The sequence below is a fragment of the Vigna unguiculata genome, unplaced genomic scaffold (genome assembly GCF_004118075.2).
Source record: "Vigna unguiculata cultivar IT97K-499-35 unplaced genomic scaffold, ASM411807v1 contig_71, whole genome shotgun sequence".
Taxonomy (NCBI): Eukaryota; Viridiplantae; Streptophyta; class Magnoliopsida; order Fabales; family Fabaceae; genus Vigna; species Vigna unguiculata.
The window spans coordinates 15,330-35,882 of record NW_021011434.1 but is presented as its reverse complement, the minus strand read 5'-3'; the positions used below and the strand labels follow the sequence as shown (position 1 = coordinate 35,882).

At 33.7% G+C, this 20,553-nt stretch overlaps 1 long non-coding RNA gene across 1 annotated transcript; it reads left to right on the top strand.

Annotated features, from left to right (window-relative positions):
* Positions 1 to 18,085: 18,085 nt before the first annotated feature.
* Positions 18,086 to 19,893, top strand: LOC114172936. The gene is made up of 4 exons (XR_003602421.1): positions 18,086 to 18,165; positions 18,310 to 18,400; positions 18,692 to 18,758; positions 19,874 to 19,893. It is a non-coding gene; the product is annotated as an uncharacterized LOC114172936 (long non-coding RNA).
* The last annotated feature ends 660 nt before the right edge of the window (positions 19,894 to 20,553 follow it).

The following is a 20,553-nucleotide window of genomic DNA, read 5'->3' as shown; positions in this document are numbered from 1 at the left end:
ATTGTTAAACCTTAAAAAGAAAAAAACCATGTTTGTCCTTACCTTAGGGAGAAAAAAAGAGCTAGTGGATTATGTTGAGATTGGTTGAGGAATAAAGTGTGGGGGTGAGTATTTCCCCCACAAAGTTATAAAAATGGCAAAAAGGAAAATAATTGTTGATGACAGAGTGTTGAAATGAAAAATGATTGTTGTCTGAAAAAGAGCAACAAAGGATAAAAGAGAAAAAAAAGAAGTAAGGATTGATTTTGAAATTATGCTCCATAATTCTTTCTTCCATACTATTTCAAAAACACACAAATCCTAAAGTTTTTCCTACCTTTGCCTTGGCCTCATTATAACCTGTGAAAAGTCCTCATGATTTTTGAATGCATGTTTTCTGAAAGTTGTGAATATTAGAGTCTTGCTAAGCATTGAGAGTGTTTACTTGCATGGGTATTTTGAGTGAAAACACAAGCCAAAACACTTGAGCGAATCTTGGTGAGAAAATATATATTTAACTTGAGTGTTTCTCTTTCATAGTTGATTATCTTGTAAACTCAAAAGATTAACTCATGTGTGAAAAACAAAATTTTATCCATTTGTTTGTGCGTGACAACATGATTTCTAGAAGATTGATCTGTTTCCATTTGTATTCATTTCTTTAATCCACTAAAATATGGAATAAAAGACCTCTGAATAAAGTTTTGAAATTGTTCAATGTTGCCCAGGAGTGCAAAAGGATAAGTGTGGGTTTGCACCTGCGCAGCCAAGGGAGGAAGGAGGAAGGAGCAGCAAACCCTAATTCTGGAGAGAGCGTACACTGCCACGTGTCAGCATCTGATAGGACAGTCAAACTGGTCAACTCTGGTCAACTGGTCAACTCTGGTAAACTGGTCAAAGTCAGTAGTCAACTCTGGTCAAAACTGCAAATATGGTTAAATGAGAGGGGCAGAATTGGAAATTGGACAGGAATTAAGTTGCTAATTAATTAAATAAAAATAAAAGATTTTAGCAACTGACAGATAAACCCCAAAGTCCAGTGGAAGCCTATATAAAGAGACTTAGGGAGCAGAAGAAAAACTTACAATTTACAACTTAGAACTCTCTGGTTTTGGCAGATACCGTCTCCAACACATCTCTCATTTTTTCTTTTATTTTCTTTCCTTCATCATATTATCATGTATTCCATCAAAGCCATGGAGGGCTAAGCTTTTAGGGTTGATTCCACTGTAATTTCTTAACTGGATTCTGAGGTTAGATTAATTTATGTGTTTGTTATTTTGATTATTGTTGTGGTTTCTGTTTATCTATGTCCTTTGCTTCTTAATCGAATAGAAAATAATGATTTTAAATCTACATGCATGCTAATCATATGAGTTAAAAGGTTTTTAAATTAAATTGAGACTTTACTTTGATTTTGTTTAGAAACTTTCATTTGATTAAATAAGTTTTTGCCAATAATTGAGACTTTAATTTGATTAGAGGTAATTACTTTAACTAAAATTAGTCAAGACTGTACATTGATTAATTAAGTTTTCTATTTGGTGAAGAAACAAAGGAATAGACATGATTAGACATAGTAAAATTAATTGAGACTGTACTTTGATTAAAAATGAGGATGCCAACAAATGAATTGAGTCTTTACATTGATTGATTTGTAAATCAACAACAATAATTAATTTAACAATAATCTCTAGATAACCAATGAAGAATCTTATTTAGAAAAAGCAGTGGAATTGACCTATTTACTATTACTGTGTTTACAATCTTCCGTGTCATTTTCTTTGCACATCAAAATCCCCCCTATTTTTATAGTTGCTAGTTTTAATTGCATTTTTAAGAATCAAATATTTGAGATCAATTCTGTATTCGTTGTGAGACGACTCAAGGTTATCTTAACCCTAACTATTTTGTTCACTACTAACTGGCAATACTGAAGTTGCTAAAGTAGTGGTAATTTGATCGCCTAACGACAGCGATATCAGCATGACTTTGTGTAGCATAGCCTAGAAAAACACCTTCATCCACTTTTGCATCAAATTTTCCAAGACTTTCTTTGCCATTATTTAAGATGAAGAACTTACATCCAAATACTTTTAGGTGACTTAAAACAGGCCTCCTCCCTTTGAAAAGTTCGTAAGGGGTTTTCTTCAAAATTGACCTAATCAACACTCTATTTAAAACATAACAAGCAGTGTTGATTGCATCAGTCCAACAGTACTTAGGTAGTGAGTTTTCATTTAACATAGTTCTAGCTAGTTCCTCAAGTGACCTATTTTTCCTTTGAACAGCACCATTTTTTTGTGGGGTTCTTGGTGCAGAAAAATTATGGTTGATACCATGCTTTTAACAAAAGTGTTCAAACTTTTCATTTTGAAATTTCCCACCATGATCACTTCGAATAGACATTATCTTGGAACTCTTTTCATTTTCAAGCATCTTGGCAAGTCTTTTGAAAGTATGAAAAGTGTCATTTTTGGCAGCTAAGAACAAAGTCCATGTGTACTTAGAGAAATCATCAACAATGACTAATGCATAAAGATTGCCACCAAGACTCATGGTTCGAGATGGACCAAATAGATCCATGTGAAGCATCTCTAAAGGTCTTTCAGTTGAAACAACATTTTTGGATTTAAAAGAGACCTTAGTTTGTTTTCTTTTTTGACATGCTTCACACACTCTATCCTTCTCAAACTTGAGTTTTGGTAGTCCTTCAACCAGCTGATTTCTATTCAGCCGATTGAAATGTTGCATATGTATGTGACAAAGTCTTCTATACCATAACCAAGTATCATCCTCTTTTGTAAGCAAACAATGGATGCTAAATGATGCATGATGCAGGTCAAGTAGATATATATTATTGGCTCTTTTGCCTATTAAAATAATACTACCATGTGCATCATATATCAAACAACTATTTGGTTCAAACATGACTTTAAAGCCTTTATCACATAGTTGACTTATACTTATCAAATTGTGTTTGAGTCCTTCAACCAGCAGCACATTCTTGATGTTGAAAGAGGATCCATTGCCTATGACTCCATTTCCAAGGATTCTTCCTTTGTTGTTGTCTCCATAGGTTACAAACCCTTCCTCCTTCAACTCCAACTTTGAAAATTTGGTTTTATCTCCTGTCATATGTCTTGAATAGCCACTATCAAGGTACCACAAATCTTTCTTATCACCTTTCATGACCTGGAAAATAGATTTGGATTATTTGGTACTCTTTGATAGGTTGGGTCCATCATGGTTATGCCTTTCTAGATCCTTTTGGGATCCATTTCATAATCCCTTTAGGAACATCATATTTTCTAGCATGACGGTTCTTAATAACATGACCTTTTTGCATACAATAGTTGCATGAAATGAATGGCATGTCACTTGGCATACTTTTTGAAAAGAAACTAGAGAACTTCTTGGTTTTTTTTTTTAAAAGAAGGATTAAAACCAAGTTCAGCTTTGCCAAACACACAATTTTGTGAACCAAGAACAGCCTCTAAGTTTGCTTCTCCTCTTGTGAACCTTGCACAGGTCTTTATAAGGTATTTCACTTTATTTTTCAAAATTGTGCAATTTTCACAGGATTTTTCAGCTGAGTGATTTCTAAAACAGTCGATTGAATTACTGTAACTCATTTCCAAATGTTCAAAATCAGTTTTTAAATCAGCTGTTTATTTTTCCAGTTGACTAACTTTGTTTTCCAGCCAATTGTTTAAGCCTTTCAACCGATTGTTTAATGCAGAAATCTTGTTTGGTTCATTATGCAACTCTTCAAAATCATGCAACAATTGATTATAGTCATTTAAGTCTAGAGAACTTACTTGGCGTGAGGAAGATGACTCATAACCAGCCATGAGACACAAGTTGGCTTCTTCACTCTCCTCTTGTGAGGAGCTACTTGTTGTTGAATCATCATTGTCCTCCCATGCAATGTATGCACGTTTCTCCTTGACTTCTTCTCATTTTTCCTATCAACACTCTTCTCCTTTTCTTTGTTAGCATTTGGACATCCAATTTTGATATGTCCTTGTTTTCACAATTATAACATGTAAAGTTAGAAGAGTTTGATTCATTGTTTTGGAAGTATACCTCTTGGGATTACCTTTGATACCTTTCCTTTTGAGATACTTACCAAACCTCTTGACAACGAGATTCAAGTTATCACTTTCACTTGATTCAGCCATTTCATCCTCGAGTTCCTCATTTTACTTGGTGCTAGTCTTCAAGGCTATGTTCTTAACCTTTTTCTCACTTGACTCAAGCTCATTAAGCCTTTGCATCTCAATCTCATGCTCCCTAAGCTTACCAAACAATGGAGTTGTAGTAAAAGTGGATAGATCTCTTGTTTCTGAGATAGTCGTGACCTTTGGTTGCCAAGATCTATCAAGACACTTTAGCACCTTGATGTTTAACTCTTCCTTGTCAAATTCCTTACCCAAACCTATGAGATGGTTGACTATGTGAGTGAATCTCTTTTGCACATCCGCTATGGATTCTCCTTGTTTCATCTTAAATAGCTCATATTCTTGAATCAAGCCATGCTTTCTTGCTCTCTTAACATCATTGGTTCCTTCATGAGTCACTTCAAGAACCTCCCACATTTCCTTGGCACTCTTGCATTGTGAAACACGCAAAAACTCATCCATGTTGAGAGATGAAGTGAGGATATTCTTTGCATTGCAATCATATTGAGCTCTCCTCCTTTCTTCCTCATTCCATTGAGTCCATGGCTTATTAACCTGCACATCTTCAACAATATGCTTAGGAGTATATGGTCCATTTATGATTGCATCCCATATCCCTTGATCTATTGACTCAATAAATATTTTCATCCTAATTTTCCAAAATTGGTAATTAATGCCACTAAATATAGGAGGTCTATGAATTGAGGCACCTTCACCAAAGGGTAACTTGTTTTCAGCCATTTCAAGTATTTCAAAAACAGATTTAGGACCTTGATCAAATTTCAAGAACCTTGCTCTAGATACCAATTGTTAGTTTTGAAATGGTTGAAAAGCCAAGAAAGGGGGGGGGTTGAATTGGCTAGTTAAAAATTTAGGCTATCTTTGCAAGCTAAAAACCACCTTTAATTGAATCAAATAGATCACCAAGTTAGGATGGAAACAATACAGAACTATACACTTTCAATCGATCAAAAACAAAGTTAACAAATTGATTTTACTAAACAAATTCTGTTATGGTATAATCAATCGATTGAAACTGAAAAACAGTCGACTGAAATACTGGGAAAAATGTGGAAATGCAAATTTGAATTTTAAACCAGAAACAATGCTCAAGAATGATCAAGACCAGTTCCAAATGATCATACAAACATGCTCAATGTTACAGATGCCATGAAAACATGCAAGAACATGAAAAAGATGATTAAAACATAAGTTCTTGAAACTTTAAAATGAAAATAAAGAGAGAAAGGTTGGAGAAGAGAGGACACCACAAATTTTTATACTAGTTCACTCAAACCTGAGCTACATCTAGTTTGTCAAGGCAACCTTAGCTTGACTTTGCACTATTTCAAAAGTTTTACAAAGTATCCACCCTTACACTTCCAAAATATGCAAAAACACTACAAAAGACTCTTAAATCACACAAGAATCACACCATCACAGCAAGAACCCTCTTGCAGACCTGGAAAACCACTAGGCACACACACAAAGCTTGAGAAAGATCAAACCTTAGTGGTAGCACAACCTAGCCTACCACAAACCACTTTCTCCAAGCTTCAAACCAAGCCAAAAGCTCCAAGAATTGATCCAAGATCAATCTTCAACAGCTGTAACACCTATGATCACGAAGGAGAGAGTTTCCAGAATAAAATCGTGCTCTAAAATGATCAACTTACCTCTCTTTCGAAAATCACAACTTTTATAGTCAAATTGTTACGAAATTCAGTAGGTTGATTTCACTTGACTTAAGTGAAATCAGTCGATTAAAAACTAAATCAACTGATTAAATTTGTTATAGTTTAAGACTACTGCAACCAACCTTTTAACCTGTTGAAAAGCCATTCAACAGACTAAAAGAGACATTTTAACCTGTTGAAAAACCATTCAACAGATTAAAAACACAATAAAGACCAAACTACATCTAATTAATGCTTTAAGGTCTACAACATGAATTACAAGCTACAAATACACTTTCTAAATGATGTAACTACATGGAGAGCACATGTTCCAACCTTGATCACCATGGATATCATCAAATCACCTTTCCTTCATCAATGTAGGCTTCCTTCCAATGGTAATGGTTTCAAGATAGTTCAAAAGAGTTTCATTAAGTCTTCATCAAATCTTCAAGAAGCAAACCACCTTGGCTTCACATGTCAACAAAGCACACTTAATCATCCATTAATAATCATACTATTAGAGAATTAAAAAAACCAACCATGAGTGACGTATATCTCTAGCTTCAGACGTCCAATGCGAATCTCCACCGTTCAAAGTGAATAACAACATGTTATGAATCGCCTGTCAAAATTTCATCTAAATCGAACGATTAACAAATCAGGAAATGTAGTTTTACGAAAACTGCGCAAACCATAAAAATCTGTGGCGCCAAGCGGTATCAAACCCGCGCCTGGCGGTACCTGTTGCTCGAAAAGTACAAAAAATAGCATTTTTGCACAATATTCGCATCGCCTGGCGGAGTCACCCTTGCCGACAGGCGGTTCATCACAAAAAACCCAGAATTGGGTTAACTCTCATGCATCGTTTGACGGTATATTTGAAGCTGCCAGGCAATTTCTAGAAATTTTCCAGAAACGCGAAAACAACATGCTTTTGATCATGCAGAGCATCATATTCAAACATTACAACACGATAATAATCACAGATAATTCATACACATAAAGGAACTCCCCTAACCTGGAATCCCTGCTCCCAAATGGTCTTCCCAAGCCCTTCTTTCAAGAGGTCCAAGAACCTTCCTCTCCTCTACCAAAATTCTTAGCTTCCACTCTTCCAAAAGCATGTTTTGATGTCTCTAAACCTCTCCCTTTTGCACCACGAAAATGCAGTCCTAATTCCCCCTTTAATTCCCTTCTCTCTCAAAGTTAATGTCTCCCTTAATCACCCTTTACTACGAAAATGAAAATTAATTAAAATTGGCTTAATGGTTATTCAATAACCATTAACAGAATGTCTCTCACCCATTAGGCTGCCTCTCTTGGCAGCTAGGGTTCCTTTGCCTTTTCATGTCCATGCCAAATGAAATTTTGGCAAAAAGAAAGTTAATTTCATTCTTAAGAAGGTTTGAACCCACAACCATTCAATTACAAAGTCAATGCACAACCAATTCAACCAATTCATGTTTCGTGATAATTCCTAAAATTTTAGGATTAGATTATCACTAATCACATTCAAACATATCCTTAAAATAATGCACAATTTAAAATAATTTTTTACAATTTGACGTACTTAGGACTTGAACCCAAGCCTTCTCACACAATCAAGTACTCTTAATCATTTGAGCTAGTACTTTTCCATATCATAAAAATTCGCATTAAATTCCATAAAGGCTCCTATTACCCGCATTTATTAAATAATTATTTATTTAATTATTTAAATTTTTTGGGTCTTACAGGAGGCTAACAAACTTGTACAATATTCTTTTTGTAGCAAACTTGCAATCTTGCACCACTACATATTTTTTCGTTCTGTTATTTTGTCCTTTCTATTTCGTTATGTTATTTTGTCTTTTCTGCTATTAGAATTCTAGAATAAAAGGGGTTGTATTTAGGGTACTGATTGTATATAAATATTGGATGATCTTTCATTGAATGTACACTTTTTGATTATTGCCAAACACTGTCACCTTTTATCATCCTTTGTTATAGAAAGTGTTGGAACTGGACGATGATTAGAGAACTTGCTTTCACCCCTAAAATAGTTAAGTTGTTCTATAAATCTGTGTGATGGTAATGTAGTTTACACAAATTTATATCCATAAAAAACTTTACTAATTATAAATGTAAACTTGAAAACTTAATATTCTACCGATGCCATATTTATCATCTTCATGTAAGTTAAACCTCAACCCCTACTGGTTACCTTCAAAGTTGTTTTTGTATATTTTTCTGCTAGAGGTCCACTTTAGTAACCTCGTTCCTGTTCTGTGCTACAGGTTCCAGTTCTTAGATCTACTCTTGGAGTTGTCGGTCCCGTTGGTTTAAGAGTCAAAGCCCGATATTAGCTCCTTTCCAGGTAAGGGAAGCTAGGCTCCTGAGTTTTAGTCTATCTTGGGTCTGTTTTGGATGTTACTTAATGTTTACATATGTTGTACGTTGTTGTGAATGTATGGATTGCCTTGTGTTGTTGTTTTGGACGTGAAAATGCGAATGTTACAGGAAGGCAGGGGCGAGATCTGTTGCTCTCGCCCAAGCGAGACCGACTCGCCCAAGAGAGACTGGCAAGGCCAGACTAGGGTGACACACACGAACTCTCGCTCAGGCGGAGTGCTCTTGTTTTGAGCGAGGCACTGTCTCACTCAGGCGAGAGACGCTCGCCTAAGCGAGAAGGTGTGAAAGCCTTGGGGTGCCGCTGCAGTTTCGCTCAGCGAGGAACCTCACCTTTGCGCGAGGGGTTGTCTCGCTCAGGCAAGGGAGGGCTCGCCTAAATGAGTGTGCGAGGAGTGTGTAGCTTAAGCGAGGGGATCCCTCTCGCTGAACGAGGGCTTCTGGCTTAAGTGAGGTCCGCTGCAGGCCATGCTATTTTCTTCGCCTAGTTGTTGTGATTTGCTTAATTTATGGTATATTTCATTTATTGCATGAGGCATGTGAAATGTATGACAAAATCTGTGACTATGAACTGGATTGATGTGATTCTGTGATCTTGGCATGGGAAATGAAAGTGATGGTTGGTAATCAAAGTGGCATGGTATTGACATGAGATAAAATTATATATTCATGAGTTGGGAAGAATGAGATAGTACGGATTCAACATGGAATGTGAATGAGGATGGACCACATAGGTTGGTATGGGGTTTTAAACGCATGAATAATATTGTTTGGTTGCTTGAATATGTTTGGTATGAGGTCAGTACGTAATTCCTTGAACATCCCTAGGTGGGGTTTCAGGGTCGTGCTTTAGTGGTCAGGACGTAATTCAATGGCTCTTGTTAGTGGGTGTCCATGGTGGTGCCCCATCTATATAATTTGTTAAGGATTCAAGGTAAGGTTGCATCCTGACACTCTAAGGAGTCAGTTAGTCTCACTTAGAGCAAACTGACTCTTATGGTGAGAGTAGTAGGAGGCCTGAAACTCATTAAGGGCTAACCTTGTGTGGGGGGATTGAATCATTGTAACACTTGAAACATATACCTCGGGGGTGAGTAGAGTAATCCACCATAAGGGCAAGAATCCGCTGAATCTGACCAGATTATATGTATCCGGATGAGTCGAGTCAGAGTCTAGTGTATTGTTTGAGGAGTCATAACATGTTTGGATGCTATATACTGTTTGGTTGTGAAATGGCATGTGATTGCTTGATGAACTGTTTCTACTCTAGCTTACCCTATTTGCTTGTTTGGTTGTCTTGTGTGTGGTTCTTCTCCTTTTGCGATGATCATCAATTTATTGATGTGAGCAGATGCGAGAGGTTCTCGCGGTTAATAGGGACATGGTGACTCGGCTGCTTAGGCCGCTTGGATTGGATCCTGCTTAGTGGATTTTCTTTTAGGGCCACGACCCATGTATTAGCTACCCCTTTAAATTCCCGATTTTTATTACTGTTGATTATTTGTATCTCGTTCAGTTTGTCACTGTTACGCGTTTGGATAATTGTTAGGAGTTACTTTGAAACTTCATGACTGCGCTACGATATTATTCTAGTGTGACGCTTCCTTTAATTACATCATTAATTAAATGGGGTATTACATATATAAATTTGGATTCTAAAGTATAAACTATAATACTAGAAAATATTTAGAAATGTAATTTCGTAACAGAAAAATGATCACATTACACTACGAAAAAATTGTTTTTTAGTAACCATTATTTAATAGCAGTTAAATAGACTGCTAGAATTATTTTCATTTCTGTTAATTTTTTTCTTCACCGCTACAAATTGTTTTGTATTATTTTAAACTTCTCGATTAACTCTTCGTCTTTTAGTGTCTTTCTTCATTTTAATTGTCATTTTTTTTTCTCAGATTACCTTTATGATTCCTCATATTCTTTCTTTAGTTCGTGGATTTCTCTCCACATTCTCTTAATCCCAACGTCGACAACAACCACTGCCATGCCCCTTTTCCATCGTAGGTTGAATCCACGACAACCACCTCACTGTCGTTGGCGATGCCAAGATCGTCTTGACAAGTGGTGCAAGGTTAGTAGGTAAATCGGTTGATTTCGCAAAGGATGGTGTGAGCGTGGTGGACAATTTCTTCATGGGAAGGAAGGAGAACTTGAAGCACCATTTTGGGAACCCTAGATTCAAGCCTTTGCCCAATCAACTTCTGAAATTGTCAAACAAGTTAGCAATCTAACTTACGTAATAACTGAGTTTATTTGTTCTGTATAGAATGAAAATGCCAATGGAACAATTGCCATTGTTGCTCACACCTTAGTTTTGTAACTGAAATTGTGATCTCAAAGAGTTTAGTAAAACTTTGTTTTCAACTCTTCTAATATTACCTATTCGTAGTTTCCGTAGTTTTTAGCTATAGTCGACCTGTTCTGTTATGAGTTTAGTACATTCCTAGATGTATTGGTTCTTACTTAAGTTGACTTTGTTGACAAGTTGTTCTTGATTTTCTTCACTATCTTGTAACTTCCCAAACAAAAGTAACTTCGATTGATCATGTTCCTCAAAACAATAGGTTTGTTGTGGTAAATAAAAAGGTAACATCGCTAGTGTTTAACATATTGCACGACCTTCATGAAACTTGAAAATGCTATAACTCTTATAACATATATGTTTTTTCTTTTGACATTAAATTTTGAATCCAACTCTTCAAATATTAGTCCTCAAGATTACATAATGATTAGCATTTCTTATAACATTTCTTATAACATTTGTTAAGCACAATCATTTACATATTAGTCCTCAAGATTACAAAATAAAACACTACTGCAAATTATGAGAACTAAAAGATATAAACAGTACTAGCTAAGAGTCCCAAAATGTTGTTATATATATATATATATATATATTTTTTATATATATTATATATTATATATATATATATATATATATATATATGCTGAGAAAGGAAGTGCCCAATCATGATCATATTTGAATCAAACTCTTAAATTATAGAACTTTGTTTAATATCATATCATGAATGCTGATAGTCTTAATATTGCTTGTTCAAATTTCTGAATGAGATTATGTGCTGGGGGTTGAGGCTGCAGGGGTAAGTTTTATGATGAAGAAATGAGTATGTGTGATGGAACAAACTCTTTCTGGTGTGAGCATGGAGGAAGTTGTGAGGAAATTGTTCAAGGAGAGAAATATTCATGCAAATGTCCTGATGGATTTGGTGGGGAACATTGTGAGCATTCTAGAGCACCTTGTGGTGAGAGTTTTTGTTTCCATAATGCAGAATGCTTGGCTAAAGCAGGTGATGTTTGCCAGTGTCCATCTGAATGGAGAGGTAGTGTTGATTGCTCTTTTTTAACCAAACCAACAGGTTCAAAACCCAATTTTGATGTTGTTAAAATGAAGACTTACGCTGTGTATGATATATGCTTGTCTTCCCACAAACATGTTCAACCATTTGAAATAACTTGAATAATAACTTTGAAGCTAGAAGTTTTGTGCCTGCATAAACATGTTGTTCTTTTTTTGGATTATGTGATTAACTTTGTTTATAGACTCATCCAAACATGCCAGAATTGTTCACTTATGCTTATGCCATTGAATAGAAATACCCTTGGTTTTGATCAATCTCAACATGGCACACTCAAAAGCATTATAAAGTGAATGAGTTACTAATGATTTAGAATGCTTAATATATAAGACTTACCTAAGGTCAGCAACAATAGTGACTCCAATGTGAGTGTAACAGAAAATCATCTTAGATCAATAACTAATCATCATGATCATGATCATTATTATTATTATTATTATTATTATTATTATTATTATTATTATCTGATTTTACAATTTGATAACCATGTATTACGTCCAAGTGCAGAAGACACTAGTTGTTTTGGCTTTATCTTGGTTCAGTGGGAGCAGCTGTTGCTGGTGCCATTTATGGAAAGAAAGTATTCAGCAAGAAAAAAAGAGAGGTAGTTAAGTTCCAACAATTATCTTAAATTCTAGGAACTTAAATTCAGTTAAGTTCCTAGAAGTGAACTCACCTTTGCCTTATCTTGCTTGCAAGTGGCGGCACCATCACTCATCTCTAGGGCTTGGTTGGCTTAGATCCCCCCTATGAGTGGCGTGCTTCTTCCATGCTTCATCTTCTATGCTTTCCATTTTTAATGTTTCTTCTTTCATTTTGGTTCTTTAAGTGTTGTTAATGTCGTGTGAGTTTAAACTTGAATCCAACTCTCTTCTTCCTTTCATGAACTTGAGAAATGAACCTTCACATCTAGATAGCATGCTATCTTAATGTCCAGTGGAAATTTTCAAAAAGCTTTCTTAAACAACTTCACCATATTCATAAATCTAAAAGGAAACAAGATAATCCTTCATCATATATATATATATATATATATATATATATATATATATATATATATATATATATATATATATATATATATATATATATTTATATAACACACAACATTTTGGGACTCTTAGCTAGTACTGTTTATATCTTTTAGTTCTCATAATTTGCTGTAGTGTTTTATTTTGTAATCTTGAGGACTAATATTTATATGATTGTGCTTAATAAATGTTATAAGAAATGTTAGTCCTCAAGATTACATATATGATAGAACATAACTTAATAGGTTTGTTTTTTTTTTTACATTGTGGTCTTGCTTAACAACTTGTATTTGCAATGTGTTGTAGAGTTTATAGTGTTCACACCTTATTAGGACCTTCTAACAATAGTTTTTTAGGACTAAAGGCTAGAAAATAAATATTTGTAGTTTAAAAGAGAGTTATAAATTGATAATTAATACTCTCACTCAAGATTACTAAACTTCAAAGTTTACCACTACAAAAATAATTGTTTTTAGTGGGGTTATATTTGACGTTTCTGGGGTTTTAACCTGACTAATGGTTTTACCAGGGGCTGCAATTCCTCTGGAAGAGCAAGCGTAGCTAACAGATTACTGAGGTTTTTAACAATCCCTGGAAATAGTGTAACTTACTAGGGATTTCGAAAATCCTCGTTAAACCCTCGTTAATGCATGGGGTTTTGAAAACCTCGGTTAATGCATAGGGTTTCGAAAATCCCCGTTAATGCTTGGGGTTCGAAACCCGTCAATGCATGGGGTTCGAAACCCCATTAATGTCTGAGATTTTTAAAAACCCCGTTAATATCCAAAGTTAGACTTATATTATTGTGGCATTGTTATAATGGTAAAATTGTACTTTCTTTATAATTGATTTGTTGAGTTAATTCTTTGAGTACTAAAAGAACCTTATCCTATGAATTTTGTGGACTTTGTTCAATTGCTTATTTATAAATGAAATTACACATGAAACTACACAAAATCAATACACTAATAGAATAGAAACAACCACCAAACTCATCTGACTCTCAACTTAAGTATAAATGAACATATAAATGAATAGAAACTGCACTTCACTGTATCCAAGAAATTAAGATATACATATATGGAAACTAAGATGATCTTGAAATCCATTATTTTCGTCATAAAATTTTTAAGAGTACATACAAATTTTTATTTTATTAATGCAAATAGGACGATGTTGCAATATTGGTATGTGACACACATGCATGCACAGTCTTCCACTGTTTTTCACTGCCACTGCTTAAATTACTACTACATCTACCAAGAGTATGCTTAAATTGGATGATGTTGCCCTAATCCATTGTCAAACCACAATTTCTGCATAATAAGAAAACACGAAAGTAAAAAAAAAGAAAAACATAATTGATCAGGATCTACATATATATGTCATGCTAATCTCTACACTACACATGGCATCATGTGAAAGTAAGTCAAAATAAAGAGGTGATTAGTCAGATAACACGTGCATTTTAGTTTACAACTAGTATAGAAACCTAAGAGTTGATATAATTATTTTTTGACTTATAGTTTAATGAGTTTGGTTGCATAGGAAAAAAAGGTAGAGAGTGTCGTAATAATTGTACCAAAACTCTTGAATTTACTAATGTACATGGAACTATGAGGTTAAATGGGAGAAGATTGGAGGAATAGGAGGCCATGAAGAAAACCAACTTACCAAAACAAAAACTCTAATAGCTAAAAATTGTTAGAACTACTTAAAGACTTTCAAAACACTTTTTCACAACTCAAAACAACTAAGGAAACATGTAACAAAGCTCAAAACAGTAAAAATAAAATCAAAACAGATTAAACAGTTAGTGAAATTGAAAAATTCAGCAAAAAAGGGTTAACATAGAGGTAGGAAAACTGATTAGTCCATTCAAAATTCAAAACATGGAATTAAACCACTATTATATACTATTAACATGATCGAAACGAAAAAAAAAAGAAAAATAGTAAACTGATGAAAAAGCAATTCAAACTGAAACAGTAAAACTGGAACAAAACAAAGAAAAAAATTTGACTCAAATTGACTTAAAGATCAAAGCAGTATACAAGATAGGAATTACAATGCTAAAGGTTTTCTGACCAAAATCAACAAGTTTTTAATTCAGTGATTGTAATTTTCCAATTTTATTCGTTACAATTTACTTTATTTTAAAGAAATAATTCCTTTTCACAAAATCACTGATCTTCTTTATAAAAAATGGAAGACAATTGTAACCATTCAAATGAATGTTTGTCAATTTCTCTACAAACAGAATGTTTCAGAATGAAACATAGGTCTTAATTAGAACCTCACATTATATAACCATCTCAAACTTTTAAAGGTAGTCAGTATAAATATAATTTTCTTTTTAAATATCACGATCTAATTTTACATATAAAATAGATTTTCACTATGAATAAACTAAAACTTTTAGAAACTATAACTTATCTGAAATTAATGTTTATTCAATTTTCTTAGCAATCACGGTCAACATTTATTTGTATAGCATAATAGAGAAATGTAAACTCTAAAAAGGGCATGACCATGGTTTAAAACAACAAAATATCATGGAATCAATTATAATTTTGCACATAATTAAATTCCATAAATACATCTTTTACTAACATGTGCCCTTCAATTTTATTTTCAATAGTTGAAAGAAATTTAAAGGGAATGAAAACCGTTTTCAGTATGGATAAATTCGCATTCATCAGATCATTGCTTGTTTGCCATTGAAAAGTACACTTAGTATATATAGTAAATAATTATTGAAGGAGGTCCAATAGAGAAAATAAGGAATGTGAAGATTTATGCTTAGGTGACCTACTTAACACTGTACATTATTTCCATTACTCACCAGATATAACCATCCTAAAAATTCTTTGTCAAGTTAAAAGAAAAAGATCCCTAAAGATGAAATGTAAAAGCAATAAGAAGAATAAAAATAAAAGAAGAAATCAAGCAAAACCACCTTTAAGTGATGAAAGGTCCTAGTACCTTCTCAGTCCTTCCTCAAATTTGCTTGCTCCAACTGGGAGAACCATGATTTTCTAATAGGAATTATAGAAGAAATAAACAACAAATTGATAAAGTTATGCTTAAATGATTAAATTTGTGTTGAATGAAAATCTATAAGCTAGTTACCATGAAAATGTATGAGCCCCAGGTTATTTCACTATTCATTACTTTGTTAGATGAAAGGGACACAAGCCTAATGGAGGCAAGACAGGTAGAACACTAACGACAATGTCTAAGAAACTAAACTCCAAAAGAAACCTTACTTGAATGGCCATAGTACTCCCCAAATGTTTTCCACCACTTATTACAGTGAAGGCGGGAATAAGAAGTGTTGGGTTGGTTTTTCCAGACAAGTCAGTAATGTGCTTGTAAAGTGGTACCTGGTATGCTTTTGCTTTTATTTTCATGATATCGTGACTGAACATATATACTTATTTCCATATTAAAAGTTAAATGAACTTACAGAAATATTAATTGACAGTCATACATACCTTCTTTTTAGTAGCACCAACTTTACAAGCAGCAATGGACACAACTAATATAGTAGTGGCTCCAAGTTCCCCTGCAAATAACATTAGAAACAAAAAAATATAAATGCACCACCAAAATTATAATAGATTCATTAGTCCATAAAATCAGATAACATAACAAAGCATTCCTTTATCCAAAATACATTAAGAATTGGGACCACTTCTAGCTTTTAAAACGCTTAGCGGCATATAAAGCGCCAATGAAAACTTTTGCACCTTAATAAACCATCTAGAGCAATACCACATATGCTAACATCAAACATCAAAATTTTATTCTTCTTCCATGACCCACTTCAGTATTCTGGTAAGAATTAAATAATTTTTATTTCAGTTTGGTAATTAAATTCATATAACTCTCCAAATAAAGTTTTAAATTAGGTGATTGCCTTTCTCATATAAAATTAGCATTTGCAAAGCATAGTGAACCGGGACTGATGCGAATCACCAAAATGCTCAGAGTGCTTGTGGCCATAGTATATAGACTAACATCACAAAATGCTTTTGTTCTTGGAACTTGGCCTAAAACTTCTATCCCTGGCCTGATTGATTGTATCAGTATCTTTGCAATGGGAATTGACAATCACGGAACAAAACAAGGGAACTTAGGGCAAAATCAAGAGATAAATAAACGAACCTATTCGTGGTGAGAATAGTGAGAGACACACTGAAATCAAAAGACATAATTGAATTGAGACGAAAATAAAAGAATGGAGATCGAAAGAACGACGAAATTGAAAGCAATGAAAATGAAATCAAACAACGACGAAATTGAAAGCAGAGAGAAAGGTGTTTATTAACTAATTTCAGGGAGAACAATGGACTCGAAAGAGAGAACGTCTTCCTCGTAAGACACAAGCCACAACCTCTTATGACACGAACGATAAAAGCAAAGAGATGAAGTTAAAATTGAAATCAAAAGAGATGGAACTCAAAAAAACAAAAATGAAATTGAAAGTCACGGTTTACCTTAAGTGTTCTTTTCCTAACAACGAGTACATTCTTCCTTCTTCCAAAGCAAACATGTTTCTTAAGCCATAGAGAAAGAGAAAAAGTCACTTCCTAAAATACTCAAATTAAAATTTTAAAAATTACAAGATAAAGAAAATAAGTTGGCAGGGAAAACCTCTTATACGTAAGGGTTTATAAAACCCCAATTATGTATATATTTTAGTGGAGGTTCTTGAAACCCCAATTAAAATTATAAATTCTTGTAGTGTACTTTTGGTACTTGAATAAATGAGATGAACCAGAAGAGGCCTAAAACCTTAACTCTAAAGTTAGGTTCCCACACATGAAAAATAATAAATGAAAAACATTACTTATCAACATTGGTAAACTTGAATTTTAATTTCATAATAGTTTATTTCAAATAAAACGTATATTAAAATACATAACATAGTAATTCAATATTATATGATGTCATAAATAAATCTTAATATTTTTTACTGTAATATTGTTATCATTAGATCATAATATTATATACTATTTTTCAATATTTTTTTATAGACGTCTAATATTATCATCTTTTTATAATTACTCTAGTTTACTATATTATTTTGTTTTACATAATAAGGAAGTTGTTGGACGAGGCCAACAATCCACTAATTTGTAGCTTGGGCTGGACCTATCCATGAAGCGGAGTGGAGATAGGTATTTATGTTTTTCTATCTTGTTATCATGTAGTCATTGGTATAAGGTTATGTTAATGTCTCCAAAACCTATTTTCATTTTTTAAGGTGTATTTTTTGTGGCTATTTGTTTTCAGGCATATGTACTAAAGACAACATGCACCTGTTGTCTTTATGTTGACCTTTGGTTTTTTGTTATTGCTGTGGATGAGCCGACAAAGGGAGTAATAATTCAGGTTGCAGATAGTGAGAAAACCACATATATCAGATTATTTCTGGAGTTCAAGCACTTGTGATTTGGATAATGGCAACATTCAATCTCAGAGAAGTATCTTGTCTCACTTGGTTAGTCCTTGTTGTTCATTATATGGATTTAGATAGATATATTATTAAAATATTAATTTTTACCGTATACTATTGTATATTGTTTGCAAGATTTACTTTCCTTATTTAAGGGGAAAATAAAGACATACATGTTTCTTATTTCAGGTCTTCTTCTTTGGAATGAAAGTAGGCTTCAATGGATTGGAAGTGAAAAATCTAGCAAGCCTAACCAACAAAAACGTGAATCCAGACTGAAGTATGTCAAATGCATTTCATTTGGTCCCCAATTAACTGAATATTCTTTAAGCCACTCTAAATACACACGGGCCATGATCTTAGCTTATTCACTTTATATTTTTTGGGGGCTGGTGGAACACTTAATGACTGTCGAAAGTTTTTATTTTCCGGTTAACATGATTCAAATTAATATATTTTCTAGTTATATATATGGCCTTTTACAAAGCCAAAGTCTCCATCATATTTGCTTTCCATTTGTTATAGTTTCTTCCATGTAGATGACTTATTAGTCATTGTGTTTGTTGTGTAGTTGGAATGCAACTTACGAATGTTTGCTTGGGACTAGAGAACCTTTCCCCAAGTCCATACCTTTATCTGTAAGTGAACATTTCCTTAAAATTATGTTATTTCCTCTTAATTTATTTCATTTGATGTACAATGTTGGCATATTGTGGGACAACGTGTATATTATGTTTTGAATGTCGGGTTTTTAATAAACTTAAATGTATTAATCATTATAGGTAACTAGTCATTGTAAAAATTAGCCGTTGTGAGTGGTTAAGGGAAAAGGGAAAAGTTGTCTAGGATAAGGGAAAAGTTGTCACATTTTTACTTGAGTCACTGGGTGAGTTCATTGTTTTTATCTAATGGCTACTTTCTTTAAAGATCAGAATTTTGTTATGTAATTAAATGACACAAGACTTATATTTAGGACATGATGGAGAAATCTATTGAGAGGAGATAGAAAAAGCATGATAAAAGATTGTGAATCTGCTGCTCGTTCAAGAGCAAGGAAACAAACGCTCTTTCATGTTATGTGAGTCTTTAATCTTTGATTAGTGTTTCCCTTAGTAAAAATCCTAATCCTGAACCATAAATGTTATAAACAGGCGTACATAAATGAATTGGAGAATAAAGTATCGGGTCTAGAAGAGGAAAATAAATGACGAGGAAATGACAGGATTAAGCGAAGTACATCTGTATAAATACTTGGGTATAACACTTTACTATAACTATATTCAATCCACATCTTGAAAATCTTTAACATTAATATTTTGAACAACATGATTATACAATCATGTGATTTTTCGATGTTTTCTTTTCCAAGCCAAAGGGCACTACTTTTCTTCCTACTTTTGCATTATCCTTGTGTTTTAGGATTTTTGTGGAAGAAACTTATTTCTATGCATTGTGATGCACAATTTTTACACCACTATTATATTTCTCCATAGATTTTTTTATTTTCTAGCAAGCATAAAGTGGTGTAATAATCTGTCCTTTTTTATATTTCTGGGCCAAGATCAGCACCCCTGCATTTATTTTCTCAACAAATTAAATGATTTGATTATGTGTGGTTGTTTTGGTGGATCACATTTCTTCTGTACACAAATCATTGATCAATCGCTTTGGACTATAATATTTGATTCTAGTATATTGAAATAAAAGCACTAGATGGAAAAGAATCCTAAGCATGCAAGTTAAATGGTTATAGGTCTGGTGAGCCAAGAGCCTATGTTGTTTAATGACACCATTCGAGCCAATATTGAATATGGCAAAGGTGAGGATGCAACAGAGGCAGAAGTTATAGCTATAGCAGAATTGGCAAATTCTCATAACTTCAATAGTAGTTTGCAGGAGGTAAATTATAGTGTCCTATAAACTCACTTTTTATAAAGACTAGTGCAACTATATGCACAAAATTCCGAATTTGCACTAGTTTTTAAGACACATGTGGTGTTATGACCAATGTATGAATTGGTCAGAGCAATATTTCATATATGCAGGGTTATGAGACAATAGTGGGGGAAAGAGGGATTCAACAATTTGGAGGGCAGAAACAAATGGTGGCAATTGCTCGAGCAATATTGAAGAATCCAAAAATATTGTTATATGAGGATGGCTTGATGGTGGTAATGACAACTCACCAATGACTAATGGTAAGTTTGAACATCACAATCTTGTGCTCTTTCGCTCTACAATCCATGACTAGTTACAAAACCACTGATCAAGTGCATTATTTTTCTTCCATTTTAATTGAATTGTATATCTATTGTTTATTGAAATATCTAGGAAAGAAAGTTATCATTTCATTTTGTTAGCTTGTATCAGGTTCTTTAATCACACTTTATACCTATCCTCTTGTATAGGTTAGATAACAACATGATTATCCTA